This window comes from Macaca mulatta, chromosome 4, assembly GCF_049350105.2.
Source record: "Macaca mulatta isolate MMU2019108-1 chromosome 4, T2T-MMU8v2.0, whole genome shotgun sequence".
Lineage (NCBI taxonomy): Eukaryota > Metazoa > Chordata > Mammalia > Primates > Cercopithecidae > Macaca > Macaca mulatta.
The window spans coordinates 180,254,574-180,265,334 of record NC_133409.1 but is presented as its reverse complement, the minus strand read 5'-3'; the positions used below and the strand labels follow the sequence as shown (position 1 = coordinate 180,265,334).

At 43.2% G+C, this 10,761-nt stretch overlaps 1 long non-coding RNA gene across 1 annotated transcript; it reads right to left on the bottom strand.

Annotated features, from left to right (window-relative positions):
• Window positions 1–10,572, bottom strand: LOC144340590 (uncharacterized). Its single transcript, XR_013416860.1, has 2 exons — window positions 8,965–10,572; window positions 1–359 (listed from the first exon to the last, which is right to left on the bottom strand). It is a non-coding gene; the product is annotated as an uncharacterized LOC144340590 (long non-coding RNA).
• Window positions 10,573–10,761: the final 189 nt, after the last annotated feature.

Genomic DNA, 10,761 nt, shown 5'->3' with positions numbered 1-10,761 from the left:
TGAGTATCAAGCAGTTCAGGCTTTATTCAATGGCTGTGGAACTAGACGATCTGAAATCAGCTTAGCTTGTGAGAGCTGGGAAGTTAAAGGCGTAAGTTTTCTTCAATGAAGGGGCTGGGCATTAAGAGCAAGGAGGGGAATATTCATGCTTTTCTTGGGAAAGGACGGAGATTTTCCTGGTCTCTTCCAGCCGTTGTCATGGCGACTGTCAACTGTCATGGCGCTGGTGGGAGTGTCACTTAGCGTGAAAACAGGATGATAATGAAGCCAGAGGTTCTTCAGAGGTGTCATCTTGGATTTCGCCAGCTTCAGCTGGTTTCATCCTAAAAAGGGACTTCAGAACCCAGGCATTCTTTTTCCTGAAAATAAGCAGAGTTAAAGCTGAGTAGGGATTTAGCTCTGTCACATATGCTATCGCATGGGGCAACAAAAGCAGAGTCGGTCCAGAGAAATCAGCAGGCACTACGATGGGTAACAGACCCAGCTATATTTATGCAGCATTTTTACAAAAATGAAACCATGCTACCTGTAAAGGAAGATATGCTAACAAACAACAAAACTGGCAGGAACCAAGATTCCTGCTGACACTACCCTTAAATAGTTTTAATTTTCCCTGACAACAAATGAGGTTAACAGAGCATAATTATCATCTACCGTGACCCTTTCAAAAAGACAGGCTGTATATATTTGCACTAAGGGAAGAAATCGTGTAATCGTGTAATTTCCCCTACTTAAAGCTTCTTTATTTAAAAAGCTTCACCCACATACGCATGCATGTGTCTTCAAGGTGACCACAATTTATTTTGCAGTCATTCTTTGCACCAGTTCCCGGTTTTCTCACTAGCTTGCCAGCTCCATGACTCAAGGAGACCAGGGAATGAGAGTTTGTTTTTGCTGAGAAGTGAGTCCTTTATGCCCCAAATAGTGACTGACACAGAGAAGGTGCTCAGTAAACACTTTTTTTTTTTTTTTTTTTTTTTTTTTGAGACGGAGTCTCGCTCTGTCGCCCAGGCTGGGGTGCAGTGGCGGGATCTCAGCTCACTGCAAGCTCCGCCTCCCGGGTTCACGCCATTCTCCTGCCTCAGCCTCCCGAGTAGCTGGGACTACAGGCGCCCGCCACCTCGCCCGGCTAGTTTTTTGTATTTTTTTAGTAGAGACGGGGTTTCACCGTGTTAGCCAGTATGGTCTCGATCTCCTGACCTCGTGATCCGCCCGTCTGGGCCTCCCAAAGTGCTAGGATTACAGACTTGAGCCACCGCGCCCGGCCAGTAAACACTTTTTAAGGGAATGCCTGCCTGACTGAATCTTAATGATCTGAGGCTTCTAGGTTAATCTTTTTCCCTTTACTGTTTGTTTAAAATAGATTATGTTTAAGACCTTCTAACTGGTCAGCCTCCAAGATAGTATTGTGCCGGGCTTGCTTTATTCTGATTTGGTTTCCATTATCCCAGTTCACTTGTCACCCGATTCTCTTTTTGAATTCACAGTGACACACAACTTTTAATTTGTTAGAACACAAACATAAGTAATTTTTTTGCCATTGTAATGTGAGATGTGACAGAGGCAAAATGTTTCTTAAAGACATAAAATAATTAAAATAATTACATAAATTGTAATAAAATAGTTATTACTATGTTCTATATCTGGCATTAAGGCATAGAACCGTTGTTTAATCCTAAACTAGGCTGGGCATGGTGGCTCACTCCTGTAATCCTAGCACTGTGGGAGGCTGAGGCTGGTGGATCACTTGAGGCCAGGAGTTGAAGACCAGCCTGGCCAACATGATGAAACCCTGTCTCTACTAAAAATACAATAAAAAATTTAGCCGGGTATGGTGGTGCTCACCTGTAGTCCCAGCTACTCAGGAAGCTGAGGCACCAGAATTGCTTGAGCCCGGGATGCAGAGGTTGCAGTGAGCTGAGATACGGCTCTCCTGCACTCCAGCCTGGGCAACAGAGTGAGACCCTGTCTCAAAATAAATTAAACAAATAAATAAAATCCTAAACTGTAGGATCAATATTTGATTCAGAAAAGAGATTTTCTTGTACTAATTTATACACCGTTGGTGTCAGATCCAATCTTTCTTTTTATTAGATGAAACTGGAAAAGCAACTTAGAATAATTCAATCAGTCCAAAAGAATAACAGCTAATGAGATGCAGTCAATAAGCAGGTTTGTATTTGTATTTTTATAAGAAATTAGAAAAACATGATTTTGGGGGAGATCTTCTCATAGTTAACAGCATATATAAGTTAGAAATCTACTCTGCTAGCTCACAAGATATTTTAAAGCAGGGATTTTAGTGTCACTAAACTTTTATTTATAATAGTTATTATTATTATTATTATTATTATTTTTTGAGACGGAGTCTCTGTTGTCCAGGCTGGAGCGCAGTGGCACAATCTTGGCTCACTGCAAGCTCCGCCTCCTGGGTTCACGCCATTCTCCTGCCTCAGCCTTCCGAGCAGCTGGGACTACAGGCGCCGCCACCACGCCCGGCTAATGTTTTATATTTTTAGTAGAGACGGGGTTTCACCGCCAGGATGGTCTTGATCTCCTGACCTTGTGATCCGCATGCCTCGGCCTCCCAAAGTGCTGGGATTACAGGCGTGAGCCACCACGCCCAGCCCTATAATAGTTATTTTTAATACAATTTTTTTTTTTACTTTGGAATAACTTTAGATTCACAGAAAAGTTGGATAATACAGGTAGTTACCATATACCCCTAACGCAGTTTCCCCTGTGGTAACATATTACCATGGTAGTGTTGTGAATTCTTACGTCAGGTTGCCTCCCCATCCATTTTGAATATACATTGGACTTTCCCATACCAAAATCAAGGCTCAATCACCCTGGACAAAGTTGCTGGTTCTCCACCTTCTCCCAGTTCTTTTACGTGGTAGATCCAGATATCTGCCTCACACAGCTACCTCCTGTTGACCACTTCCTTATGGCACAGCTGCATACAACCTACTGGCCACACTGACCCTCACACCCCATGTAGAATGTGCAGATATGCCGGAGGGCCCACCACTGAGTCACTGTGCATCCTCCTGGAACTCATGCCTGCTTGCTGTAAACCACCAAATAAAACTCCCCATGGGAAACCTGTTGGGATAGCACCCTGGACCCAATAAAGGTGTTGGCCCATGGGTTGCTCTCTTGGTCTCTCTGCCTGCACTCCCCGATTTCCGTGAATGTGGCCTCCAAGTATGCCATGTACCCCTGGACCTGTGAGTAATAAACTATTTCTATCCTGTGTGTCTCCTAATCATTGTGGGGGTGCTCTGCATCTTAAAGATATTAAAGTAAAATAGATACATTTGTGGAAACTAAGATCCCAACACTGGTACATTACTATTAACTCCAGGCTTCATTTGGGTTTCACAGTTTTTTCATTAATATCAGCCTAAGTATTTTAAAAATAGTCAGCAGAAAAGAGGGATTTAATTTTACCGTAGTAATTTATGAACAAACAAATAATATTCTTGAGAAACTTCTTGTTTATCAACAACACCTTTAATTATATGTTATATCAATATGCCTGAGAAATCAGGCCTTGGTAAAAATTTTTCTTTACTAAGTAATGCATGCAAAATGTAATAACTGACAATGACTATACAGTGTCCAGGTAACTCAAGAATTATAAGTCATTCAATTGAATAACATAGTGTTTTTGAAATGTAAAAAGATAAATATAAATAAAAGTCACATTAAGACAAAATTTGTGATAAAAGTAAAATTTGTTATTCTCTCTAGCTATATAGATAAGACAGGGTCTCTATAGTGCATTGTTTCAAGACTTACTAAGAAAACCAGTAGATCTTTTTTTTTTTTTTTTTTTTTTTAAATGCCACTTTGGTTTCAAAGCACTTGCTTTGGCCACTTTAAGAGTTTTCTAGACCTAAGTGTTGGCTGTTAATGACATATTTCTAAATTATATACATCAATTATATGATAATAGCTTCAGGTCAGGAACTACTGTGATTTAGATGTTTGTTCCTTCCAAACCTCATGTTGAAATTTGTTTCATCTTTTTTCTTGTTTTCATAGAGACAGGGCCTTGCTCTGTTACCCAGGCTGGAGTGCTGTGGTGTGATCATGACTCACTGTAGCCTTGAACTCCTGGGCTCAAGCAGTCCTCCCACCTAAGCCTCCAGAGTAGCTGGGACTACAGGTGAGCACCACCAAGCCTGACCTCAAGTTGAAATTTGATCACCAGTGTTGGAGTGGGGCTTAATGGGAGGTGAGTAGGTTGCAGGGCCAGATCCTTATGAATAAATGAATGCCCTCCCTCAGGGGTGAGTGAGTTCTTCCAGAGCTGGTTGTTAGAAACAATCCTGGACTTCCCTCCTTTCTCCCTTGCTTACTGTCTTGCCATGTAATCTCTGCACACTCCAGTTCTCCTTCGCCTTTCACCATGAGTAGGGCATCTGCATCTGAGGCCCTCGCCAGACGCAGATGCCCAACCTTGAACGTTCCAACCATTCAGAGCCATTAGCCAAATAAACCTTTTTTCTTTATAAATTACTTAAGCTCAGGTATTCCTTTACAGCAACACAAAACAGACTAAGACAGGAACCTACCCTCCTTAGAAGGCGGCCATGTGTTATAAGGGTATTGAGTCTAAGATTTTAGTGTCTACACTCCTTCTTACATTTTCCATTGTCTCCATTTTCTTTCTTTCTTTCTTTTTTTTTTTTTTTGAGACAGAGTCTCGCTCTGTGGCCCAGGCTGGAGTGCAGTGGCGCGATCTCGGCTCACTGTAAGCTCCGCCTCCCAGGTTCATGCCATTCTCCTGCCTCAGCCTCCCTAGTAGCTGAGACTACAGGCGCCCGACACAACGCCTGACTAATTTTTTTTGTATTTTTAGTAGAGACGGGGTTTCACTTTGTTAGCCAGGATGGTCTCGATCTCCTGACCGCGTGATTCGCCCACCTTGGCCTCCCAAAGTGCCGGGATTACAAGGGTGAGCCACCGCGCCCGGCCATTCTCTCCATATTCCCAAGTCCTATGATACAGTTGAAAGTCCTACACACTAGTAAAGCCATAGGAACTTACAAGTGTCAAGCACATATGAAAATCAGGCAATGTGCAAAGAAAAACAGGCTCTGTGTTGCATGAGAACAAGAAACTAATGTTCAGTTTAGGCATATGAATTGTTCAGAAACATGGTCTGATCAAAGTTATGTCAGCCTTAATAGTAATCTGACTGATAAACAACTAATACTTGAAGGATGGTACTGATATGGACTATTTCACCTGAAGATTGTTTACTTGATAACTTTTTTTTTTAAGTTCTGCAAAGTGGTTTAACATCCAAAAATATGTAGTCAATCCTGGGTATTCATGGAGGACTGGGAACAGGACCCCTCACATACATCAAAATCCACAGATGCTCAAATCCCTGATAGAAAATGGCATAGTATTGACACATAACCTTTGCACATCCTCCCATATACTGTAAATAATCTCTAGATTCCATTGTAATCTCATACATCTAATATAATATAAATGCTATATAAATAGTTGGTACACTGTATTTTTTATTTGTATTTTTCTATTGTTGTTTTGCTTTTTTTTTTTCAAATATATTCCATTGGAGGTTGGTTGAATCAACAGAAATCAGCAGATATGGAACACACAAATACAGGAGGACAACTATATCTAAATCTAGATTAATGTAAGTGCTGAGAAAATATTTTTTCTCCATTTAGGTAGGTCTTACCAGAGGGGAAACTAGACTCACTCAAAGATTGCTTTGATCAATCCACACACAGTTCGGTGACAGACAGGGTGTCAGTATCTATTATATGTGTCACCACCCCATGCTAGAGTTGTCAACAGATTATGTAACCTTTCTGAGGACTCACAATATAATAATTGATAATAATATTGATCACATATAGATAGACTTGCTTGACACAGGATTGCCACAGACCTTCAATTTGTAAAAAAATGCAACATCTTTGGAAGTCCTATAAGGAGAAGTAGAGTAAGGCAGATATGCCTGTATAAGACAAAGGGAGAATCTTGAAAGCCGCAAGAGATGTACAAGGGATCCTCAATAAATCCATACCTCTGTGGCCAATGAATTTTTGACAAGAGTGCCAAGTCCATTCATTGATGAAATAATAGTTTCTTTAATATATGCTGTGAGAGAAATGGATTTCCACATGCAAGGCTGAAGTTGGGCTCTACTTCACAGCATATGTGAAAAATAATTCACAACCTAAATATAACAACTAAAGTCATATAGAGGAAAACGTAAGAGTAAATCTTCACGATCTTGTGTTTGGCAATGGGTTCTTAGACAAGACACTAAAAGCCCAGGAAGAAACAACAAAAAATACGTAAATCGGAGTTCATAAAAAATGTGAAACTTTTATATCACAGGACATTTTCAAGAAAGTGAAAGACAACCTACAGAATGGGAGAAAATATTTGCAAATCCTGTATCTGATAACATCCGGAATATACAAAGAACACCTACAACTCAGCCCGGCGTGGTGGGAGGCCGAGGTGGGTGGATCACCTAAGGTCGGGAGTTTGAGACCAGCCTGACCAACATGGAGAAACCCTGTCCCTAAAAAATACAAAAATACAAACTTAACCAGGTGTGGTGGCGCATTCCTGTATTCGTCCTGTATTCCTCGGGACGCTGAGGCACGAGAATCACTTGAACCCGGTAGACGGAGGTTGCAGTGAGCCGAGATCATGCCGCTGCACTCCAGCCTGGGCAACAAGAGCGAAACTCTGTCTCAAAAAACAAACGAAAAACCTACACCTCAACAACAAATAGACAAACAACCCAATTAAATGGTCAGCAAAGGACTTGAATAGACATTTCTCTAAGAAAGGTATACAAATGGCCAGTAAGCACCTGAAAAGATGCTCAAAGTCATTAGTCCTTAGGGAAATGCAAATCAAAACCACAATGAGATACCACTTCACACTAGCTAGGATGGCTGTCATTTAGAGGGAATAAAAGAAACATAACAAATGTGCGTGAGAATGTAGAGAAGTTGGAACCTGCGTACATTGTTGGTGAAAATGTGAAATGGTGTAGACACTGTGGAAAAGAGTTTGGCTGTTCCTCAGAAAGCTAAACATAGAATGACCATAGAATTGTTGTAATACCGACAATTCCACTCCAAGGTGTATAACCAAAATTACTGAACACGGGGACTGAAACAGATACTCGTACACCAATAATCATTGCAATATTATTCACAATAGTCAAACAACAGATGAGTGGATAAATGGATAAACAATGCCTGGTATATACTCCTTCCTTCCTTCCTTCCTTCCCTCCTTCCTTCCTTCCTTCGTTGCTTCCTTCCTTCCTTCCTTCCTTTCTTTCTTTCTTTTCTTTTTTCTTTTCTTTCTTTCTCTCCTTCCTTCTTTCCTTCCTTCCTTCTTTCCTTCCTTCCTTCTTTCCTTCCTTCCTTCGTTGCTCCTTTCTTTCTTTCTTTTTCTTTCTTTCTTTCTTTCTTTCTTTCTTTCTTTCTTTCTTTCTTTCTTTCTTTCTTTCTTTCTTTCTTTCTTTTTCTCTCCTTCCTTCCTTCCTTCTTTCCTTCCTTCCTTCCTTTCTCTTTCCTTTTTTTTTTTTGAGACAGAGTCTTGCTCTTGTTGCCTAGGCTTGAGTGCAATGACACAATCTCAGCTCACTGCAACCCCTGCCTCCCGAGTTCAAGTGATTCTCCTGCCTCAGCCTCCCGAGTAGCTGGGATTACAGGTGCCCACCACCACGCCCGGCTAATTTTTGTGTTTTTAGTAGAGACTGGGTTTCCCCACGTTGGCCACGTGGTATACACATTTTTCTATTATTCAGCCATAAAAAGGAATGAACTTCTGATACATGCTACAACATGGATGAAACTCAGCAACAAGGTTTTTGAGGGAAATAAGCGGAGTGAAAAGGCCACATCTTGTAGGATTCCACTTACAAGAAATACATGCAATAGACAAATTCATGGAGACAGAAAGTAGATTAGAGGCTACCAGGAGTGGAAGGAGGGCAGAATGGCGATTTATTATCCAATGAGTGCAGTGTTTCTATTTGTTTTTGTTTTTGTTTTTTGGTGAGACGGAGTCTTGCTCTGTCACCCAGGCTGGAGTGCAGTGGCACCATCTCCGCTCACTGCAAGCTCCGCCTCCCGGGTTCCCGCCATTCTCCTGCCTCAGCCTCCCGAGTGGCTGGGATTACAGGCGCCCGCCACCACGCCCAGCTAATTTTTTTGTATTTTTAGTAGAGACAGGGTTTCACCATGTTAGCCAGGATGGTTTCGATTTCCCGACCTCGCGATCCGCCCGCCTCGGCCTCCCAAAGTGCTGGGATTACAGGTGGGAGCCACCGCGCCCGGCCTGTTTTTGTTTTTGTTTGAGACAGGGTCTCTGTCATTCAGGCTGGAGTGCAGTGGCACGATCTCAGCTCACTGCAGCCTCTACCTCCTGGGTTCAAACAATTCTCCTGCCTCAGCCTCTTGAGTAGCTGGGATTACAGGTGTACACCACCTGGCAAATTTTTTTATTTTTAGTAGAGACGGGGTTTCACCATGTTGGCCAGGCTGGTCTCAAACTTTTGACCTCAAGTGATCTGCCCACCTCTGCCTCCGAAAGTGCTGGGATTACAAGCATGAGCCATGGCGCCCAACCCGAGTGTTTCTATTTGGGATGATGAAAACGTTTTGGAAATAAATAGTTGTAATAGTTGCACAGCACTCTGAAGGTAATTAATGTCACTGAACTGTACACTTAAAATGGTGAAAATAGTAAATTCCATGTTATACAGATTTTGCTACCCACAAACCAAAACAAAAAATCCAAAAACCTTTATGTTGTTATGAAGAAGCAGTTTTCCAAAGGGATGGGGATGCTAGTAGCAGAAGGAAAAGGAATCTCATTAAATAAAAACAAAAGCAATGACCTCTTCAGGAGGTGGCTCAGCTAGTTTAGCCTTACCTTAGCACCATTATGGTCCATTTTATCCAGAATTAGAAACATGGGGTGTTGGGAAGAAGAGATGTGTACGTGCCTCAGCTGCCTCCCTGCCCAGAATGCTGACTCCGACTCTTGCATTCCACTAAGGCTGGGGATTAAATGAAAAGTGAGAATCTGGAAACCCCCAGATATGATGTTCGTCGTTGGAGCTGACTATCTCGTTTTAGTAGCATGACCTCCTCCTCAAACTCAGGATGCAATTATGGTCACATCTCATTTGTTTGCAGTAATTGCTCAGCTCCAATACCAGATTAGCAGTAAGTTCTGTTATTTTCCTTTTGACGATGGGCTCCTCCTGAACTGTCCTGGAATCTACCACCGTTCAACTTACACTATTCAAAAGACCCAGGGAACTAGGACAGTCCAGCTTCCAACCCCAACCAGGGAACAACTTGCTCAGTCCACGTTGTGATATCTCCTCGCTGCCACAAGGTGGTGACGTTGCATCACAGACTCGCATGATGGGCGCGCAGGCGCCAATGCTCCCAGGACCTGCCGTTGCATTCCTAAATGAAAGCTGCTCCCAGGATCTGGACTCACGAGACAAGGCAGCCTGTTCCCCGCTGGGGAGCTTAGGGGCAAGAGGGCATCTCAGAGAGAGGGCACATTCTCACCTCTGAAGACAAGGAGAACATCATCAATACATAGACCAATGCCAGCACTACACCTTAGGATGGGCAGTTCCATTGTGAGTTAAAGCAAAATGAACGAACGAATGAACCAGTAAGTATATGAGAGGGAAAGTCCCAACGACTCTCAGGAAGTGCAATCAACAGTTGCAGTTATTTTCATTAGGAACATTCTAAACACAGGGGAAACCTTCCTTCCTTCTGCTCTGTTGTTGGAGTGGGACATCAATGTTTCTGGTCTCTATTTCTAGGACACCAGAAATCAAGGTATAGAGTTTGGAGAAGGGACTTGGAGAGGTCACAGTGGCAGGTGGCTGCCAAATGGGGTGGCAGAATCCAGCAAGCGCTGGAGAAAGACAATCGGCCCAAACTGTTCCCCAACACCGCCCCCAACCCCCCACTGGCTCTGGTTCCAAGACTTCCCATTTTCTAGGCCTTTCTTTGGCCTTAAACCATTTTCCTTTAATTGAACTTTTTCTGTGGAGCCATGCGCCCTTTATCCGGTTTCTCCCGATGGTGACATCTCACAAAGGACGGTCCAGTATCCCAACGGCGTGTTGCATTCCGCGGGACACAGATTCCTTCACAGGCAACCCCTGGGTTGCGTTTTTATAGCCACACGCACCCGCCTCCCTAACTCCTGGGTACCGCTAATAAGTCCTGCATTTCTCTCCTCTGTTTTTTGGAGAAATGAACCATCCGTGCGTGACCTTTGGGGGAGCATCTTGCATAATACCAGTACACCAGCGGCGCCGTGGGTGAGTGACCTTTGGGACTGGTTTCTCTCACCAGCCTAACTCCCTGGGAGATCCGAGCAAGCTGATGAGTGTATCAGTGGCTCATTCTTTTTTTTTTTTTTTTTTTTTTTTGAGACGGAGTCTCGCTCTGTCACCCAGGCTGGAGTGCAGTGGCGGGATCTCAGCTCACTGCAAGCTCCGCCTCCCGGGTTCACGCCATTCTCCGGCCTCAGCCTCCCGAGTAGCTGGGACTACAGGGCTGCCACCTCGCCCGGCTATTTTTTTTTTTGTATTTCTTAGTAGAGACGGGGTTTCACGGTGTTAGCCAGGATGGTCTCGATCTGCTGACCTCGTGATCCGCCCATCTCGGCCTCCCAAAGTGCTGGGATTAC